A 23,199-nucleotide genomic window follows, 5' to 3' on the forward strand; every position below is an offset into this window, starting at 1 on the left:
AGCATCATCTTCATAACATCAAGTATGTTAAATGTTTTGAAACAGGTAAATGTTTTGACACAGGCTTAACAGATAGTTTGTTATCTAGAACAATTTCATGGGTTGCATCTGCAAACAATTTCTTTATGTAAAGAGAACTGTTTGCTGTGCCTGCCATTGTTTTGAGGTTCTCTCTTGGATTTCAATACATGGAGCTCCATCTTCCTATTTTGAATGGCAGCGACATCCAACTCAGTCACACAGCCCAGGCACAGAGAAGTGACTTACCTGAGGTCACATAGCAAGCATGTGGTGGAGTCAGGATTATAACCTAGAACCTCTGACATTCAAGCCTCTGTTATTTCCACTGCTGCTTCTCTGAATTTGTTGTACACTCTTTCAGGTGTTGCATCTCACCTCATTCCCATGAGTCACCTTAAACTCTGGAAGAATCGAGGTATCAGACAGTTCTAAGTTCTCAGAACTGTTACTGGTGTCTGAGAGTTCTAATGACTGTACACATGGGAAAGGAGAAATGTAAAATTTTAATAGTGACTAGTCTATGTTCTCTTCCATGTCTCTCACTGGGCCTATTTGGTTAAATTCTATCATTCAGATTTATCTCTTGCAGTTTTCTTATGTCAACATGAGCTTTAACCTGTTGTTCCCTTCTCTGAATTTCTCTCTGAATAGGTAGAATTGTAATTTGAAGATCACCCTATGCAATTCTTATAGCTCTAAGAAAGCAATATAACCAGTATACCTCCCTCCCACAACCCTCAGAACGTTATATACATATCAACAATTTATTTATTTATACTGATATCTGTCTTCCCTTCTAAACTGAAAGCTCACTGTGGACAGGGAATGTGTCTACCAAATCTTTTATATTGTTATATTGTACCCTCTCAAGCAATTAGTACAATGCTTTTCACACAGTAAGTGCTCAGTGAATACAACCAATCAATTACCAGAGCAATTAATACTAATGATGAGTAAATTCTTCTGAATAAAGTGTTGTTCTAATGATCAATTGGAGGCCCAAGCAATTATCTTAAGAAATAATATACTTTCACTATTAACTCACCCAACATCTGATCAACTGATATTCTGAAAATTCACGAAGTTTTTAGGTTGCCTTCAGAAAACAATTGATGTGCTTGTATATTCCTCAGTTAACTGGACTGAGTGGTGATGTAGGTAGGAGGAGATGAGAAATGAAATAATGTCCAATGTAGAATGCAGAGTGCAAACCTGAGGGCTTTGCCCTTCTGGAGAAGAAGAGGTGAGCCCAAGGAATGCAGATAATTGTGAAAGCAGCCTGAATCACAGCAAATGACAGGAAATTCAGGAACAACACCAGAAGCCGAAGTCTATGGGAAGCTGCATGGTCTAATGGAAAGGGACCAGGCCTGAGAGTCAGAGGATCTGAGTTCTAATCCTAGTGCAGCCACTTGTCTGTTGTGTGACCTTGGCCAAGTCATTTCACTTCTCTGTGCCACAGTTATGTCATCTGACAAGGAGGAGTTCAATCTTCCTCCCTCTGACAGGTTGAGGGCTCCACGTGGGATAGCGATTAGTACACTTAGAATGGAAAGTGCTCAGTAAATATGATCAAATGAATGAAAAGGGCAATGCCTGACCTGATTAACTTCTATCTACCCTAGTGGTCAGTATAGTTCCTGGCACATAAGTGGTTATATATCACTCATTATAATTCTTATTATTAATCAATCATATTGATGGAGTGCTAATTGAGTGCAGAGCACTGTACTAAGCACTTGGGTGAGAACAAGAGAGTTGGTAGACATGTTACCTGCCCATAAGGAGCTTGCAGTCTTATTGAATATAAATATAATACAGTCATCTAAGAACATGCTCATCATCAACACATTAACTGAACTGCTTTAAGTATTGCTTCACTGGGGAAGTTTTCATGGTGTTATATCAGGCAACCTCCGTGGATCTTAATTATGGTATTTGTTTAGTATGTCAAAGTATAAGCAAAGCATAAGGAGGCACTGATGTAGTCCAAATCATAATCATCAGTGGTATTTATTGAACACTTACTATGTGCAGAGTGCTGTACTAAGCATATGGGAGAGTACCAACAGAGTTGGTAGACATATTCCCTGCCCATAGTGAGCTTACAGTGTAGAGGGGGAGAAAGATGTTAATACAAATCAGACACTAATCCTTGCTGAACACTGGGAGTTAACACCTACTAAGTCACATTTAACATCAATCAATGGTATTTATCTAGAACTCAGTAGGCACAAAGCACTGTGATCAGCATTTGGGAAAGTACATTATGACAGAGTTAGCAGACAAGCTCCCTGCCCACATTGAGATTACAACTATCACCCATGTTTCTAAGGATGTGTGGATAAATAATGACATTGAATTTGTGTAGAAATATCAAATATTTCAGACTGAATTGCATAAATCCTGGGAAGGATGGAATGGATGATTCTTCCACGGTAGTCTAAACATTCCCACTTAACCAAGATGCCTTAGAAAATATGTAAGTTACGTGGCAATTATTAATGAATTTAACGACAAAATTATATGTAAAAAGTATATGAAATGCATTGAGCTAATAATGAAGAATATTTATTTTCTAATTGACCCTCAATTCAAGCATTCTTTCCTAAATACCTGTGGTATTTTGCAGATGAAATACTCTGAAGATATGTTGATGGGGAAAAAAATCTCACCAAAGTAATGGAATTAATTCTCATGGGATTTTCAAATGTTCCTAAAGTGCAGAAACTTTTGAGGGGGTTAGTCTTGGTCATTTACACGATTATTACTACAGGAAATGCCTTTGTAGTTATAATAATCAAGGCCAATCAAACTCTCCACATCCCCCTATACTTTTTCCTTAGATATCTGTTACCCATAGTTACTCTCCCCAGAATACTGTTGAAGTTCTGGACACAAGACATAACTATTACTTGCCCTGTTTGAGCTAATCTACTGTTTACTTTGATGATACAGGATGTGTTCTCGCAATGATAATACATTTTTTATGGTATTCAAGCACTTACTATGTGCCAGGCACTGTACTAAGTATAGTCATCGATATAAGCTAGTCAGGTTGGACTCAGGCAATATCCCACATGAGACTCATAGCTTTCACCCCCATTTTTCAAATATGAGAACTGAAACCCTGCGAAGAGATGTAACATGCCCAATCAATCAATCAATCAATCGTATTTATTGAGCACTTACTGTGTGCTGAGCACTGTACTGAGCGCTTGGAAAGTACAAGTTGGCAACACATAGAGACGGTCCCTACCCAACAGTGGGCTCACAGTCTAGAAATGCAAATAATGCACATCATTAACAAAACAAACAGAATAGTACATATGCACAAGTAAAATAAATAGAGTAATACCTCTGTACAAACATATATACGGGTGCTGTGGGGAGGGGAAGGAGGGAGGGCAGGGGGGATGGGGAGGAGGAGAGGAAAAAGGGGGCTCAGTCTGGGAAGACCTCCTGGAGGAGGTGAGCTCTCAGTAAGTGCTTAACAAATACTATTTGACATTAAAAAAAAGGAAGAGGGGGAGGCCTCTCTCACTCAAGTTCACATAGCAGACAAGTGGTAGAGCTGGGATTAAAACCCAGGTCCTTCAGAATCCCAAACCCACACTCTATCCACTAGGCCATGAGACTGCTCTTGTTATGTGTCCATATGTACCCCTTGAGTTACCCACTTATCATGAGTTACAAAGTGCATGTTCAGCTGGTGGCTGCTATGTGGATAAATCCCCTTCCAGCCCAGATAGGACATATATATATAAATTGCCTTGTCACACAACGCTTTGTGATTTGCATAAAATTAACGATTTCTTTTCAGTGACTTGCATCCAGTACTGGAACTGACCTATGGGGAAATCTTCCCCAATAAGCTTCTGACATCAGATGTGATCCTGCTGATTGTGATGGTTCCTTTCCTGTTGATACTCGTGTCCTATGTCAAAATCATCTCCCTTCCCAGAAACTGCCCTCAGGACAAGGGAAAATAGAAAATCTAATCCACCTGCTCCTCCCACCTCATTGTCATCACCTTGGTCTTTGGATTCATTCATTCATTCAATCGTATTTATTGAGCGCTTACTTGTGCAGAGCACTGCATTAAGCGCTTGGGAAGTACATGTTGGTGACATATCTCCTATCATCTGGATCTCCTATCATTTGACTCTCCTATCATCATGTATTCTCTGGCCAAGTCAAGCCACTCAGGTGATTTGGACAAACTGCTCTCTCTCTTCTCTACTACTATGTTTAACCCCCTGATATTCAGCCTGAAAAAACGGAGGGGACCGCAACACTTAAACTAATACAATAACAAACTGAATTCCTAAGCCAAGCACCCAAACCAAGAAATACTTTTCATATAGGTAGCAGCATGGTCTAGTTCAAAGGGCATGGGTCTGGGAGTCAGAGAACCTGGGTTCTAATCTCAGTTCTGCACATTTGGCTGCTGTGACCATGGACAAGTCACTTAATTTATCTGTGCACCTGTAAAATGGGGATTCAACTCCTGTTCTCCCTCCTCAGACTGTGAGCTCCATGTGAGACTTGATTATGTGTGCAGACTCTGTCCTTACATGTGTTGTTTTCCCCTAATCTCTCTTTAATTTATTTCTGTTGCTCTTGTAACACTTTCGAAAGCGTCAAGCTTACCTACAATTCTATTTCAATTTACAAAATGATAACCCCACCCAAAACATGATATGCATAACCAGGTCTGATAAACTGAATTGAGAAGCAGTGAGCAAGCTGCTCAGGCCTGGGAGTCAGACAGACCTGGGTTCTAATCCCAGTTCTTCTACTTGTTTGCTGTGTGACCTTGGGCAAGTCACTTCACTCCTCTCTGCCTCAGGCACCTCATCCATAAAATGGGATTCAGACTGCTAGCTCTATGTGGGTCATGGACTGCCCAGCCTAATTAGCTTATATCTACCCCAGTGCTTAGTACAGTGCCTGGTTCATGGGAAGCACTTAATAAATACCATTTGAAAAGTCTGGTGATGGGAACTGAATAAATGGTAGATCTCTAGATGTTACTATTTAAGGAGCTTGACTTTTTTCCTTTGGAATTAGACTACTTCCTTTGTGCTCTGCTGAGTGCAGACAATTATTAGATGTAACTTCACTTCTGGTTTTTTTTTCAAAAATCAGGACTAATAATTGGATTTTCAGACATGGTCAACATCTGTTTAAAATAAAAATGAGGGAATATTCTCTGGTCTTGGAAAAGGAGTGGATCAGGAGCAGAGGAACTCGTCAGATTAAAAAAAAAATTAAAAAAATCAACTCAATCTTCAATTCCCAGGAACCCCTAAAACATTCTTTTCTGATCTTCCCTTCAAACTTTTAAAAGAAAATAATAGACATTAATACACATCAATAAATATATAATGCTACAAAACTTTGGCCTCATGCTCTGTAAACAATAAACCCTCAATGAATACCATTATTTTTTTAAGAAAATGTCTAATTTTGTATGTTGAGGTCTTAGCACCTCATCTCTTGCTAGCCTTTTACCCTCTGGATTTGTGCTAGTGTTGTCCATTTTAACTCTGGAAACAAGGAATGTGTCTCTGACATTCCTCCATGGACTTTTCATGAGTCCAGAATATCCTATGCACATCGCCAGCCCTCAGGAAATAATAATGTTGGGAACGTGCCAGGTGTCAGTGCCTAATCAAAGTCATTGATTTTCTATCTCAACCAAAAAAAAGGTCACCTTCACAAATCAGAGCCTCTCAGATCCTGGGAAGATATCTTTCTATCTAGAATTGTCTTCAGGGCACCTTTCACCTCTTGATTCCTTACACTGTAGATCAGGGGATTTATCATGCAGGTGAAGACTGTATAGGAGAGAGAAAACAGCTTCTTGGTCTCAGGTGAGTAGGAGGATTTGACTCAGAAATTGGTCAAACCTGCAGCCCCGAAGAACAGTGAGACCACAACGAGGTGGGACGACTAGGTGGAGAAGGCTTTGTGATGGCCCTCGGCAGAGAACATCTTCAGAATAGTGACGAGAATGTGGATGTAAGATACAATGATCAATCCAAAGGGGAGGATCAGGATGATAACAGTCCTAGTTATACTGTACACCTCAAGCACAAAGATGTCCTTGTACACCGGTCTAAGACAGAAGAGCTATCACAAAAGAAACAGTTAATTACATTAGGCCCACAGGAGGTCTGTGTAAACATCATTTTAGTCTTTACTGTTGCCACAGGAATCCCTGCTAGCCAGAAAGCCATGGCCAGCTGTAGACAGCATCTCTGGTTCATAATGAGGGAAAGGAGGAGTGGATCACAGATGGCGACCTGTCTGTCATAAGCCATTGTTGTCAGTATTCAACATTCTGAAGTCCCCCAAAAAGAAGGCAAAATACATCTGGGCTGCACAGCCACCAGAGGAAATACTTTTATACTTGGACAATAAATTGAGGAACATTTTGGGGTTGACAACAGGGGTGTAACCAATATCCATTAGGGACAGATTCCTGAGGAAAAACTACATGGGGGTTTGAAAGATGGGATCCACATGGAGACCAACACTAAGAAGGTGTTTCCTATCAAGGCTAAGTATATCCCAAGGAAAATCGTAAACAGAATGACCTGAAATTTACAGAGATTAGAGAAACCCAAAAAGAATGAATTCAGTTATATATGATTAATTGCCTTCCCTCATTCACATGTTGTTTTTTTCTTGGATAAATTCCTGGGCCCAAAATACGACTTCTTTGTTCAAGAAAAAAAATCAGTAGCATAATTTTCAGAGTCCAGGTCTTCCCTACTATCATTCCTCAGAATGAACTTGAGCAACTTGTTTGGCCAAGTATCAAGGAGTGGATCATAGCATGAAATTTATAGTGCCTAGGTTCTCATTGTCCAGAAGCAAATTCAAGAGACTGAGGAAATAGGGAAGTTAGCCAGTTATACAAATTCTGAAAAGTAATGAGAGTTTCATATTATCATCACTTACTTTTTATGTTTATCATTACTGAACCCACATTTCCCCTCGATCCTACATACTATCGCCTTTATAGGGACAAAATCTTTTAGGGAGATTAAATATTCTCAGCTAATCTGAAGGGAACAAAGCTCCCCAATTCATGATCCCCATATAGACTTTTCCTCAATGCCTGGTCACACACACACACACACACACACACACACACACACACACACACACACACACACACACCCTCCATACAGCCACGTACACCCACATCTATACACAAACACAAATACACACATGAACAAAGGCTGGGTTCTTACCTACCCAACAATGACTGGATGAAAATTTTTCACACAAAAATGAAAAAAACTATCCCCCCTTCCTTAGCACCTTTTCTCTCTCAGTCCCATCCTTAGGGAAGTAATATAAAGAGTTTAGCTTTGTGAGGGTTTTTTGTATGGTTTAAGCACTTTCCATGTGGCAGGCACAGTTCTAAACTCTGGAGAAGATATAAGTTAATCGAGTTAGACACAGTCCATGTCAAACATGAGTTTCACTGTCTTAATACCCCCTTTAAGAATGAGGTCACTGAGGCACAGAGAAGTGAAATGACTTACCCAAGATCACACAGCAGACAAGTAACAGATGGTTGGAACTGGATGGTCCCCAAAGAAAAAAATATGTATTTGCTGTCCCCTTCTCAGCAACTTGGAAATCCTTCCATCATCCTCTTTTCTTCACTTCTGTAAAGGACAGAAGCGTGGGTGCTATCAAGAGGATTGGGGGGTGGGGAGAAATTGATTGAAAACCAGGGAACCAAGTAAATCATCTAAACTCCCTAGAATCTTCTTCCCTAAAAAAGGTTGATTGTCTCATTCTTTTTAATGTAGGATTTCACTTCTGAATAACTTTAGTGAAGTTAAAGAAGAAAGCAAAAGGCCAAATTTATCTTGAGACTCCATACTATGATAACTGTGTAGTGTGTCAGAAATAATTATGTTTAAGGAGAAGTTTAGCTGTTTTTGTGGTATCTGAAACTTTAGACCAAATTCCACTAGTCCAGTGGCCAATTGGGTGGTAGTGTAGCTAAACTAAAAGCCTTGAGAAGTTTTATATGTCCCTCCAAAAGTATTAGGTTGTTTTCTCTTCACTTACAATGAGGGATAGTTCATTTTATTGGCTATAAAATAGATTTAGGAAGAATATTTACACGTCTGCCTCCTTCTGACCATTCCTTTCCCCTAGAAAGAGCCCTTATTCCCTAGAGACTGGATCATTTTAGCAACTTCATTCTTCACCCCCTATTATCCCTCTGTCCCCAGTCCAATCATATATTACACAGAACAGCAAATCTCTTTCTTTACCACACTGGATGGTGGCACTGTATCACTGAAAGTCTGCAGGAACACTTGTTGCCAATAATATCAAATGAAATCTGTTACTTGTGGAATTTATAGCTCTGTGCCAACTGTCTTCCTCCTGAGTCTTTCTCTCCACTTAACCCCTGGAAACCTGTTCACTGTCTCAATCCTTCCCTCTTTATTTGCCCATCAAGCAACATTTTTCCCAAACAAGACTTCCACCACTTCTTCAAGCCCTATAAATTCCACTCCTGCACAAACTCTTCCCACAATACCCGTTCCATCACCTTCCACTCAACTACCTTCATATTTGTATTCTTGTGCATTTCTGTTGGTTGTATGTGTTATTTTGAACACCTAGTTCACCCTATCTAGTGTTGTAAGATGTTCATGCTTGTCTAATGGACCTATTTTCTCCTTTAGATTGCAAACTCCTGGCAGCAAAGAACCACATTTTATCCTTCCTTTATAATTCCACATGCAGTGCCCAGAACAAGGCATTGATCACAGTTGAAACTCATCAAACATTGCCGCTAATCAGCCATATTCATTGAGCACTTACTTTGAGCAGAGAACTGCACTTGGTAGAGTACAGTGTAAGATACTTGGAAGACATATCTGCTGCCCATAGGATGCTTAGTCTAGAGGAGCTTACTAAATTGTCTCATTCATCCTCCAGCATCCCTGTGAGATTCAAGAGAGCTCAAAAAATAGGAAAGAGGAAAAAAGAGGGGAGAGAGATCCAGAATTAGGAGCCAAATCTGGCATTTTGTAGATAGGTGTCCTTTCTCCACTATATATTAATGCATGGTGAATGCTTTATTGGGAAATTTACCTCCCTCTTTAAGGAAGATAGTTCTTCCCTGGTTGATTTGAAAAGATTATGTTCTTGATGATAGGACCTCTTTAAAGTTTTGAGGTAACCCCTGAGAGGTGTTCCCCAGGCCATTTCTTAAAACAAAGCAATGGATAGCTCATTATTTTTTGTTTATCTTTCTTTACAGAAAAATGGAAAGCTTTATTAGGATAAGGCATACTCATGGGATGCTGTACACGAAAGACGTGAAATCATTGAATTTGTAATTGTACACATTTGGAAATAAGTAAAAAATGTGTTTACTTGAACTTTCAGGGATTTGGATTTTTCTAAAGACATGCCTTTCTCCTCTCAAACTAGTCCGTGTTCCTAATTATATGGTAAGAATATTACATAGAAGCAGCATTGCTTAGTGGAAAGAGAACAGGCCTGGAAGTCAGAGGGATTTGGGTTCTAATCCAGACTCCACTACTTTTCTGCTGTGTGTCCTTAGGCAAGTAACTTAACTTCTCTGTGGCTCAATTACCTCATCTGTAAAATGGGGATTAAAGCTGTGAGTCTCATGTGCGAAAGGGATGGTGTTCAACTTGATTAACTTGTGTCTAACAAAGTGCTTAGTACAGTGCCCAGATCATACTGAGAGTTTAACAAATACCATAAAAATATAGCTTTAACTGAGATTTACCTCAGTTTGAGACATCTGGGACAAAACGCCAGTCCCATTTACTCTAAAAATATCGAGTTTTTCAAAGTTCCCCGACTTGGACAGCTGTGATCAATTGACCTATTAAACCATAAATATTGCAAATGCACTATAACAAGGGAAATGTGAATAAAATAGCAATTCCAGAAGTGCAAAGAAATTTTCAACTCATATGCTTTTTTCCTCAGACATCATATTTACTATATAAGGATTTGTACTCTCCCAAGCACTTTCATTCATTCATTCATTCATTCATTCATTCATCCATTCATTCATTCATTCATTCAATGCACAACACTGTACTAAGCACTTGGGAGTACAAGTTGGCATCATATAGAGATGGTCCCTACCCAGCAGCGGGCTCACAGTCTAGAAGGGGGATACAGACAACAAAACAAAACACATTAACAAAATAAAATAAATAGAATAGTATATATGTACAAGTAAATTAACAGTGTAATAAATCTGTACAAACATATATAAAGGTGCTGTGGGGAGGGGAAGGAGATAAGGCAGGGAATGGGGAGGGGAAAGATGGGGAGAGGAAGGAGGGGTCTATGTCTGGGAGGGCCTCCTGGAGGAGGTGAGCTCTCAGTAGGGCTTTGAAGGGAGGAAGAGAGCTAGCTTGGCGGACGTGCGGAGGAAGGGCATTCCAGGCCAGGGGGAGGACGTGGGATAGGGGTCTATGGCGGGACAGGCAAGAACGAGGCACAGTGACAAGGTTAGTGGGAGAGGAGCAGAGGGTGCAGGCTGGGCTGTAGAAGGAAAGAAGGGAGGTGAGGTTGGAGGGGGCGAGGTGATAGAAAGCCTTGAAGCCGAGAGTGAGTAGTTTTTACCTGATGTGTAGATTGATTGGTAGCCACTGGAGATTTTTGAGGAGGAGAGTAACATGCCCAGAGCGTTTCTACACAGAGATGATCTGGGCAGGAGCCTGAAGTATAGATTGAGGTGGGGAGAGACAGGAGGGTGGGAGATCAGAGAGGAGGCTGGTGCAGTAATCCAGTCGGGATAGGATGAGAGATTGAACCAGCAGGGTAGCAGTTTGGTTGGAGAGGAAAGGGCGGATCTTGACAATGCTGCGGAGGTGAGACCGGCAGGTTTTGGTGACGGATTGGGTGTGGGGGTGAACGAGAGAGCAGAGTCGAGGATGATGCCAAGGTTGAAGGCTTGTGAGATGGGAATGATGGTAGTGATGTCTACAGTGATGGGAAAGTCAGGGAGAGGGCAGGGATTGGGAGGGGAGATAAGGAGTTCAGTCTTAGACATATTAAGTTTTAGATGGCGGGCAGACATCCAGATGGAGATGTCTTGAATGCTGGAGGAGACCTGAGCCTGAAGGGAGGGAGAGAGAGCATGGGCAGAGATGTAGATTTGGGTGTCATCAGCGTAGAGATGATAGTTGAAGCCGTGGGGGTGAATTGAGGTCACCAAGAGAGTGAGTGTAGATAGAGAACAGAAGGGGACCAAGAACTGACCCTTGAGGAACTCCTACAGTAAGAGGATGGAAGGGGGAGGAGGAGCCCGCAAAGGAGACTGAGACTGAAAGGCTGGAGAGATAAAAGGAGAACCAGGAGATGACAGAGTCCGTGAATCCAAGGTTGGATAGCGTGTTGAGAAGAAAGGGGTAGTCCACAGTGTCGAAGGCAGCTGAGAGATCGAGGAGGATTAGGATAGAGTAGGAGCCATTGGATTGGCCAACCAGAAGGTCATCGGTGACCTTGGAGAGGGCAGGTTCGGTGGAATGTAGGGGACGGAAGCCAGATTGGAGGGGGTCGAGGAGAGAGTTAGCATAAGGAATTCGATGCAGTGGGTGTTCAAGGAGTTTGGAAAGGAATGGTAGAAGGAAGATAGGGTGATAACTAGAAGGGGAGGTGGGCTCAAGAGCGGGTTTTTTTTAAGATGGGGAGACGTGGGCATGTTTGAAGGCAGAGTGGAAGGAACCAGTGGAGAGTGAGTGGTTGAAGATGGAAGTTAAGGAGGGGAGGAGGGATGGAGTGAAAGATTTCATAAAATGAGAGGGAATAGGGACAGAAGCACAGGTGGCTGGAGTAGCACTTGAGAGGAGGGAGGAGATGTCATCTGAGGATACTACTGGGAAGGATGGGAGAGTAGCAGAAAGGGTTGAGAGCCGGGGGATTGGAGAAGGTGGAGGAGTGCCTTTGGGGAGCTCAGACCTGATGGAGTTCATTTTACTAATGAAGTAGGAAGCCAGATCGTTGGGGGTGAGGGAAGGAGGAGGGGGAGGAACAGGGGGACTGAGAAGGGAGTTAAATGTACGGAAGAGCTGATGGGGATAATGGGAATGGGTGTCAATAAGGGAGGAGAAATAGTTTTGTCTGGCAGAGGAGAGGGCAGAGTTAAGGCAGGAAAGGATAAACATGAAGTGAACGAGGTTGGTTGGGTGTTTAGACTTTCACCAGCAGTGTTCAGCATCTCGAGCATATGAGCGAAGGAGGCAGGCAGTGGCAGTGATCCAGGGCTGTGGGTTGGTGGTACGAGAGCGGCGAAGGGAAAGGGGAGCGAGGTAGTCGAGCTGAGTAGAGAGGGTAGAGTTGAGAGCAGTAATCTGATCATCAAGATTGGGTAGCGACGGAAGGGAGGCGAGGTGGGGTGTGACGCGTTCAAAAAGATGGATGGGGTCGAGAGAGTGGAGGTCTCTGTGAGGTAGTAATATAGATTTACAGGGTAGAGGAGTGTGAGTGAGGAGGCAGGTGAAAAGGTTATGATCAGAGAGAGGGATTTCAGAGTTGGTGAGGGTGGAGATAGTGCAGCGGTAGGAGATGATGAGGTCGAGGTTGTGACCAAGTTGGTGAGTGGGCGAGGTGGGGTGGAGCAAGAGGTTGGCAGCATCAAGGAGAGATAGAAGGCAGGCGGCAGAGGAGTCACCAGGGATTTCCCTGTAGATGTTGAAGTCTCCGAGGATAAGAGTGGGCATGGAAAAGGAGAGAAGGAAGGTGAGGAAGGGGTCAAAATCGTTAAAGAATTTGGAGGTGGGGCCGGAGGCGACAGTAGATGACGGCTACAAGATTCTGGAGGGGGTGGTAGAGGCGAATAATGTGGGCTTCAAAGGAAAGGAAGGAAAGGGAAAGGGGAGGAGGATAGAGCGAAAGCGACATTGGAGGGGCGAGAAGGAAACCAACACCTCCTCCTTTTCCAGTGAGTCTGGGGGAGTGGGAGAAGAAGAGGCCTCCACTGGAGAGAGCAGCAGAAAAGACCATATCGTTTGGAGACAGCCATGTTTCAGTTAGGGTGAGGAGGAGTAGAGAGCTGGAAAGGAATAGGTCCAGGATGAAAGGGAGCTTACCTATAAAAGAGCGGGGGATTCAGAGGCCACACTAGGGAGCAGCTGTGGAGGGATGGGAGGGAGGGGAAAGGGTGCGAGGGGTGGGGAGGGTTTAGATTGGGATGGGAAGGTGGGAACCTAGGCGGGGAGAGTGGGAAGAGGGGTGGTGATGAGAAACGGGAACTGGGATGGGGTGGGGGCCGGGAGGAGGGGAGGGAGGGGGCTGGGAGGGAGGAGTTGAGGGTTGGCGCTTGTACAGAGTGATCCTGGGTAGGGGGTAAGGGGCAGAGATGGGGGGGAGGGAGGGAAAAAGCTGGGCGGGAGAGGGGAAGGGGAAGGTGAGGAATGGGAATGGCAGTTGGGAGCAAGGGAATTGATAGTTCATGGTGAGGTCAGCAAGGTAAATGACAGCACAGCTGGAGGTTAACAATTGAAATGCAGAAGCAATTACACAGTAGCAATGATATAAGCATTTGAAAGCATTACAGAGGGCAGTTAACAATTAACATGCTATGGCAATAATAAAATAAGCAGATGATGATCTCACAGAGAGCAGATAACAACTACTATGTGATGGCAAAAAAAGGGGATGATGACATCGCAGACAGCAGTTAAGAATTAACATACGATGGCAGTAAAATAAGCAGGTGATGACATCATCGAGAGACGTTAGTACAGTGCCATGCACACAGAAGCACTTAGCAAATACCATTGATTGATAAGGTACTTATTTCCATCCCTTGCCATTATACCTCGGTCTGGCAAAAGGTAGAGAAGAGTACGAAGTTTCTTGTTACTTGTTTTTTTTCTTAATATAAATTCCCCATTGCTAAGTTGTCCTTATAGGCATTAGGCAGTATACAGTAGTGTCTAAGAGGCCACCAGATGGCGCTGGCATACCATCTTCCTAGGGCACACCACTAGAGAACCAATCAACACTGACAAATTAAATCATTTTCCACTATATCATTCATTCAATCGTATTTATTGAGCGCTTACTGTGTGCAGAGCACTGTACTAAGCGCTTGGGAAGTACAAGTTGACAACATATAGAGATGGTCCTTACCCAACAGCGGGCCACCAAATTTTCCCACCACAATAACGCTTTCATTATGTCACTATAACAGTATAGAAAGCACTATAACAAGTGGTATTAAAATGTATTTTAAATATTAACCTAAACTAGGTCATAAAATTGATCTCATAATTTGTGAGTTACCAGTAGTTGCAGTAGTTTCATAGTGGTAGTACTTGTAGTAGCAATAGTATTTCTCAAGTGCTTACAATGTTCAGAGCACTAAGAACTGAAAAAGAGTATATAAAAGGGAATAAAACATAGACCTGATAGGTCTAGGCTGTATTATAGATTCTTAACTGCTAGATAGGGAACTCGATGGCAGAGATCATTATTAATTCAATTGTATGCTCCCAAGCACCTGGTACAGAGTTGTACACAGAGTAAGCACTCATTAATTAATTTATTAATCCATTCAATTATATTTATTGAGTACTTATTGTGTGCAAGACTCTATACTAAGTGATTGGGAGAGTACGTTACAACAATGTAATCGATTAATTGATTGATATGTTGTTAAAAAACCTCACTTTTCTTCAGGAATTTTGTCAACCCACTGTGACACTGTGCTGACTCTATGAAGCAATTCATTATTGTTCATGAAAAAAGCGTTTTCAATTCTTTTATAAATCTTCATGGTTATGCCTCAAGAGCATAATCATCTGTATATAACAACCCCTAGGTGACTGTTTCAAAGACTTTTAATGATGCACGTAGTGTGATGGTTTGGAATATTTGAACTCATAGATAACCTAAATACAGTAAAACACCATAAACTGTTCTGTTCATATGATGGAGGTAAAATTAGTTGCAAAGTAGTAAGAAAAAGGAAATACCTTAGTTTTGTGCATGACTCATTTTATTTTATTAAAGGCTCTCATCCTGTTTATTCCACACACACCATTCAGTAATTAACCTTAGAAATAATCTATTTTTAAATTCAATTAGGTTCTAATTATGTAGCATTTCAAATTGTAATTTAAATCTAATTCACCCACAGTACAACCTGGCAGGATGCATTATCATGATCTCCTGGGGAGAAGGCTGAGATCACATTTTCTTTCTAGGAATTGATTAGTAAAATGATATCACCATGAGTGTTGCTTCTCTGGATTCCTACAGTAGTCAGTATTGTCACCTTTGAATGATCCACCATCCTTATGACTCATGCTGGAAATTCATCCAAAACTTGGTGGTATAGCAGAAAATCAAAGCAGCAACTTAATTATTCCATTAGTAGACTATGTACTTTTTCTTTAGTGGTGTAAAATGAACCCCAGGTGCAATATACATATATATATATATTCAGGTATATATATAGATATATATAGATATATATAGATAGATAGATATATTCAGGTATATATATATATTCAGGTACATATCCCTGAATGGTATATATATGTATATATATATATATACATATATATACCATTCAGGAATATACATATTCCTGAATGGTATGTGTGGCAAAAACTGGATGAGAGTCTTTAATAAAATAAAATGAGTCATGCACAAAAGCTAAGGTATTTCCTTTTTCTTACGACTTCGCAATTAATTTCACCTCCAGCATATGATCAGAGCAGTTTATGGTGTTTTACTGAATTTAGGTTATCTATGATATTAAATATTCCAACCCATCACACTGTGTGCATCATTAAAAGTCTTTGAAACAGTCACCTAGGGGTTGTTATACACAGATGATTATGCAAAGGAGTCCAAGCTGTTGAGCAGGAAATAATATTATTCCCTTTCAGGACAATGTGTTACGTAGTTAATAATGAGATCTCATCTGGGCAAGGAGGAATTCTGGGTAGAGGTGGGCAAAGCTTTTGTGGATGTCAATCTTTCTAGCTCATTTTTCCAACCACCTTGCCATACTTACCTGGAAATGAGGTGTCACATTTTTGTGTTGGCCAAAATTTGGAGGCCACATTTGGGACCACATGTACTCTTTTATAACACCTATCTCCAAAGGACTCACTCCATCCCAATTCTTGCCATGGCAAACCTATTGAGAGAATGAAATATTTTCACAATATCTGGGCACATCCATATAGAATTATTCATAAATTCCTTTAAACATTCGGAGAATTATCATGGCCTAGTGTATAGAGCACAGGCTAGGGAGTCAGAAGGACCTGGATTCGATTCCCAGCTTTGCCATTTGTCTTCCCTGTGACAAATCACTTCACTTTCTCTGTTCCTCAGTTACCGCGTCTGTAAAAGGGGGATTAAGACTGTGAGCCCTTTGTGGGACATGAACTGTGTCCAACCAGACCTTAGTACCATACCTGGCATATAGTGAGCACTTAACAAATGCCATAAAAACAATCAAAACAAAACAAAGCAAAATTCAATTTATTTACATTAAATTTATTTCTTTGAATCTCCACCTCCTCCATTAGTGTGTCAGCTCCTCGTGGACAGGGACTATGACTTCTGCTTCTGGTATGCTTTTCCAAGGACTTAGTATAGTGCATTGTCTTCAGTAGGCTCTCAATAAATACCATTTATTACTCCTTCTAAGAATAATAACAACAGTTATAATAATACTAATTATGACATTCATTAAGCACTTACTATGTATCAGGCACAGTACTAAGTGTTGGGGTAAATACAAGATAATCAGGTCAGACACAGTCCCTGTCCCACACAGGGCTCACAGTCTAAGTAGGAGGGAGTACAGGCACAGAATCCCCATTTTACAGGTAAAGAGACTGAGGCACAGAGACATTAATTGGCTTGACCAGGCTCATAGAGCAGACAAGTGGCACAGCCATGATTAGAACCCATGTCCTCTGATTCCCAGGCCCATGTTCTTCCCACTAGGCCAAGCTGTTTTTCAAAGTGAGACTGAGGACAGTCAATTTTCATACTAATCGAAATATCTATAGTAAATGTAGATAGTAAAACTATATACTAAAACTAGTATAGTATACTATAGTGTACTAGTATTATATACTAGTATTACAATATAGCATACCATTATAGTATAGTAAAACTATAGTAACTGACCAACTCTATGTAGGTGTGATATGATCCTACTAGAAGAGGTGCACTCACAGCTTCTTGAGCAGTTTTGAGAGCATTAAGTGAGCCATAATCGAATGGCAAAAGGGGGTCCTGAACACTGAGATCCTGAAACACGACCAACAACAACACTGAGACAGTTTTCACCATCAGGAAAATGGTTTACTCAGTGTATATTCTGCAGGGAGCACTGAATTAGACACATGGGGAATACAAAAAAAGTGACTAGGCACTGGCACAACCTTAAGCAGTTCACAGTCTAGCAGAGAAAGCCATACGAAAAATAATAGTGCCACATTATAAATTCAACTCTACTCAATGGGAGACACACATTTCACCTAGTGAAGCCCTTCAGTGCAACACAGTGAGTTTATCCCCCTTTCCCGACCAGCATTTCTTTTATTGCAGTCCAGTGAAAGGTAGAGAGTCCCAACATAAAAATGTTTATGAGCTTTCTGCCCCTGCAGGGAGTTAGGGTTTTAGTAAGACAACTAACATTCAGGAAGGCATTAGGTTGAGGCAGGTATTTGCTCCAGTCCTATTGTGAAACATGTTACTTTACCAATGGGTAAGCCTTCGGAAATGGGGCTTGTTGAGGAAGATAATTTTCTGAGCGGTAAAGCAATTCTGAAGGTGAAGACAATCAACTTAGATAAAAATTCTTCCTACTGAGCAGGAAAATCATTCATTCAGTCATTATTACTGACTGCTTCCTGTGTGCAGAGCACCGTACTAAGTTCTTGGGAGAGTACAACATAACAATAAAGTCCAATCATGCAACTTTATCACCAAAGTAGAATTTCCCCAAGTGAATGAGAATCACACAAAATATAATACACACCAGATAATAGATCAGGAGATTCATTACATTTCCTAAGCCAATCAATAGATGGTATTTATTGAGCACTTATTGTGTGTACTGCACTGTATTAAGCCCTTGAGAGAGTACAACAAATTTAACAGACACGTTCACTGCCCTCAAAGAACCTAGTCTCGAGGGGGTCCATTTACACTTTCCATTAAGCATCCATAAAAAGCAAATCAGTCATATATGGAATACGGGGAGCCTGGGAACCTTGTTTCCACCGAGTTTTGTCTATTAAGCATGCTGGACCATGAAGGCGTGGTTCATCTGTTTAATTAGCTTCAGTCAGAATTCGCTTTCCCTTCCTCAGAGTGGACTCCCAGAGAAGGAATGTCGCTAATTAGGATTCCATTCTGAAGACAGCTTTCTACACCAGATCTTTCTCATGGTATTTTTCATCTCTGTATTTCTCAATGTGTAAGGTAAGGGGTTGAACATGGGCGGGATGATGGTGTAAAAGAGACAAAACACCTTATCAGAGTAGCTGGAGGGAGTCGCAGGTAGGTGAAGATGGAGGGCATGAATAATAAGAAGACCACCGCCATGTGAGACCCACAGGTGGAGAAGGCTCTGTAGTGCCCTTTCACGGAATGGGTTCTTAGGGAAAGCATTATGACAACATAATAAACCAACAAGATGATGAAAGTGACCAAGGCCACTATCCAGGAATTTGCCATGATCAGGATGCTTACAAGGTACGTATCGACACAGGCGACTTTCAGCAAGGGAAAATTATCATAGAAGTAGTGGTCAACATCACTGGGACCACAGAAGGGCAACTAGAAAACCATGAACAATTTGGGAAAGCGTGGACAGCCCCACCCACCCAGGAATCCAAGATCAGGAGTTTGCATTTCTTCCTACTCATGATGACCATGTAGTGTAGAGGCCTGCCACTGCCATAAGAATGAAGATTTCGATGCATGTAAATAAGTGCATGCTGAAGAGTTGCAACATGCACTTGTTGAAAGTAATGACTTTTGTTTTAGAGAGAAAGTCCCGGATCATTTTGGGGGTAACAGTAGACATATAGCACGTGACTATGGAAGACAAGTATGGCAGGAAATAATGCATAGGTTGGTTGACAAGATGGCTGCATCCAACGCTGATTTGAATGAGAAGACTTCCCATTAAGAGGATAATGTAACAGGACAAAAACAGCACAAAGCAAAATATCTGAACGTTCTGGTCTTGCGAAAGTCCCATGAGAGTGAATTCTATGACATTTTTCTTATTTCCCATTGACTTTTTGCAGGTGGTGAAAAAACGCCAAGAGTTCTGTCCCTGAAATGATAGAAAAAAACCAAACAAGCATGGTTTACTGGGATTTAACTATACTGATCGAAGAGCCTAGCCTCTGTAAACATTAATTTGGTTGATCAGTAAAAAGAGTTGAAGGGCTCTGAAATACAAATTCCAGATTCTGTTTCCCTCAACAGTTGCCTCTACCCTTCCCAAAATCCATATTCATTAGGGTTGGTGGGAGAAACCTGAACAATAGTGATAAGACTGGAGAACTGTGGGTCCAGAGATGCCTTGAGAAAAGGTTTAATTTATTTTGAACATCTATAGGTAAATGTTCCCAATTGTGCCTCCCCTTTCCCAGGGGAAAGATTTTCTATCTGGAAAGATTATCTCTCTGATAGAGGTGATCAGTGTAGTCGATCAGAATTGTAAAAGCCCCGTTTTCAACCAAAGTCTTATTAAACCTTGATTATTAGGCTATTTTATATTGTGGCCATCTTGAAATTGAGAAATATAGATACATAGAATTAATATGTAGAGAGAGGCGGAAAGACAGAGAGGGGAACACCTCCTTCGACTTGTAAAAGGTTTTGCAACTGACAGAAGGTGTAGATGTTTCCTGATTTTGACTTTGCTGAGTATGCTTGACTTCTTCTATTGCTATTTCAATTCAGGTTTCTTCCAACTTCTCCAAGAAAAGCATCGTGGTAACTATCGCCTACCCTCCCTCCACAGAGGGTCCCTTCTCCCAGTCTGATCTGTGCACCGGGGATAAAAGTGGCTCCCACATTCTCCCAGACCGCTCCATCACCACTGAGAAAGGCACATGGTAACTGCCACTTTCCCTCCCTCCACCGAGGGTCCTTGCTCTCAGCATTATCTTGTATGCACCAGGATGGAGATAAAAGCTTCTCCTGCTCAAACTTCATTCCTCCACTGTCACAGAGAAAAGCTTCCAGGATAACTGCTTCTTTCCCTCCCACCATCCAGGGTCCCGACTTCCAGCATATTCTATACACACCAGACCAGAGATAAAAGCTGCTCCCTCCATCACCTCCAAGACTTTGATATTATTTTGTTCATCCTTTTATGTTGTGTATTAATGTATCTACACTCCTGGTGTTTCTATCTCCAATTCCTTATCCCCACTTAAACTGTTAATAATAATAATAATAATGTTGGCATTTGTTAAGCACATACTATGTGCCAAACACTGTTCTAAGCGCTGGGTTAGATACAAGATAATCTGGTTGTCCCACGTGGGGCTCACAGTCTTCGTGGGGCTCACAGTCTTCATCCTCATTTTATAGATGAGGTAACTGAGGCACAGAGAAATTAAGTGACTTGCCCAATGTCACATAACTGACAAGTGACAGAGGCGGGATTAGAACCCACTACCTCTGAGTCTGAAGCCTTGGCTCTTGGAACACCATGAGGAGCAGGCACCATGTCTAATTTCCACTGGTGTATTATTTCCCTGCACTCAGTCCAGTGTTCTGCACACAATAAGCACTTAATAAATATTTTAATCTACTAGAATTATTTAGAGTGCTTCTCAGGGGTTGGATGTCATGGTTTCCACATTTGGTGATGTTACTGGGAAGAAACAAACTCAGGGGGCATACAGGAAAATTACAAAATATGGCTCAGTGGAAAGAGCCCGGGCTTGGGAATCAGAGATTGTGGGTTCTAATCCCAGCTCCGCCTCTTGTCAGCTGTGTGACTTTGGGCAAGTCACTTAACTTCTCTGTTCCTCAGTTACCTCCTCTGTAAAATGGGGATTAAGATTGTGAGCCCCACATGGGACAACCTGATCAATTTGTATTTCCCCAGCACTTAGAACAGTGCTTTGCACATAGTAAATGCTTAATAAATATTATTATTATCATTATTATTATTATTATCACCCACCTATAAAAACTAGATATAGGAAAAGATAGCCAGCTTGTGCTAAAATTACCCCTTAGTTACAAATACCTATGTACCCAGAAATGATTAGAAGGGAGCATAGTGCAACTTACTCCAAACTGCAACCTCCCCAGATCACCCCAACGAGCAGGGGGGAAGTGACAACTGTAAAAAACCGAGAACACAACGCACCACAACTGAGAAAAAAATGCCTTCTAATGAGAAGCAGCGTGATCTAGTGGATAAAGCACATGCCTGGAACTCAGATGACCTCAGTTCAAATTCTGGTTCTATCACCTGTCTGCTCTATGGCCTTGGGCAAGTCACTTAACTGCTCTGTCAGTTTCCTCATCTTTAAAATGGGAATTCAATGAGAATGGATGAATGAATGAATTTAGTACAGTGCTTTGCATATAGTAAGCGCTCAATAAATACGGTTTAATGACTGAATGAATAGCAAGTAATTCCAGTGCTTAGAACAGTGTTTAGAACATAGTAAGCACTGAAGAAATACCATTATTATTATTAACAAATGCCATAATAACAATCAAGAGGGAGGAGGGAAATAGCTATTTAGGACTACTAGTCCTAAAGCTGTTTAGGACTACTAGTGAATCCAAACAATGTGAGGTGAAGTATCAGAAATGAGGAAGGAGGGAAAGAGGTAAAGGGCAATAATAAATGTTACGAGTAAGGGAATTGGTGAAAGTGGAGATTTTGAGAAATGAATAAATATCAAGAAAAGGGGAGTAACGGACAGTATACAAAGTGCTGGGAAGCAGTGTGGCCTATTGGAAAGAGCTCGGGTCTGGGAGCCAAATGACCTGGGTTCTAATCCTCACTGCTACATTACCTTAGTAAATCACTTAATTTCTGTTAATTCAACTGTAAAATGAAGATTAAATCCTACTCCCTCTGATTTAGAGTGTGAGTCCCATCTGGGAAAGGGACTGCATCCAACTTGATTATTTACCCCAGCACTTAGTACACTGCTTGGGGTATAATAAGTGCTTGACAAGTACCATTAAAAAATGGATGCTTGTTTTTTTTCAATTCATCTTCCCACACTGCTGCTGGTGTTGGAAAGGAATCAGAGAGTAAGATCCCACGAGACCAGGTGTGGGGAAAGAGAGCAACTAGAATATGGATAAATAGAAAATCTAGGATTATACGAGCAAAAACTAGAGAGATAGAAGAAAGCGGGAAATAGATGGAGGAGAAAGATGGGTATGTGAAAAAGCAGGAATCAATCAATCAATCGTATTTATTGAGTGCTTACTGTGTGCAGAGCACTGTACTAAGCGCTTGGGAAGTACAAGTTGGCAACATATAGAGACGGTCCCTACCCAACAGTGGGCTCACAGTCTAGAAGGGGGAGACAGAGAACAAAACAAAACATATTAACAAAATAAAATAAATAGAAGAGATATGTACAAGTAAAATAAATAAATAAATAGAGTAATAAATACGTACAAACATATATACATATATACAGGTGCTGTGGGGAAGGGAAGGAGGCAAGGCGGGAGGGATGGAGAGGGGAAGGAGGGGAGAGAAAACAGGGGGCTCAGCCTGGGAAGGCCTCCTGGAGGAGGTGAGCTCTCAGTAGGGCCTTGAAGGGAAGAAGAGAGCTAGCTTGGTGGATGTGGGGAGGGAGGGCATTCCAGGCTAGGGGGATGACGTGGGCCGGAGTTCGATGGCGGGACAGGCAAGAACGAGGCACGGTGAGGTGATAAGCGGCAAAAGAGCGGAGGGTACGGGCTGGGCTCTAGAAGGAGAGAAGTGAGGTGAGGTAGGAGGGGGCCAGGTGATGGAGAGCCTTGAAGCCGAGGGTGAGGAGTTTCTGCCTGATGTGCAGATTGATTGGTAGCCACTGGAGATTTTTGAGGAGGGGAGTAACATGCCCAGAGCATTTCTGGACAAAGACAATCCGGGCAGCG

The sequence above is a fragment of the Tachyglossus aculeatus genome (assembly GCF_015852505.1).
Source record: "Tachyglossus aculeatus isolate mTacAcu1 chromosome 12 unlocalized genomic scaffold, mTacAcu1.pri SUPER_6_unloc_2, whole genome shotgun sequence".
Classification (NCBI taxonomy): domain Eukaryota; kingdom Metazoa; phylum Chordata; class Mammalia; order Monotremata; family Tachyglossidae; genus Tachyglossus; species Tachyglossus aculeatus.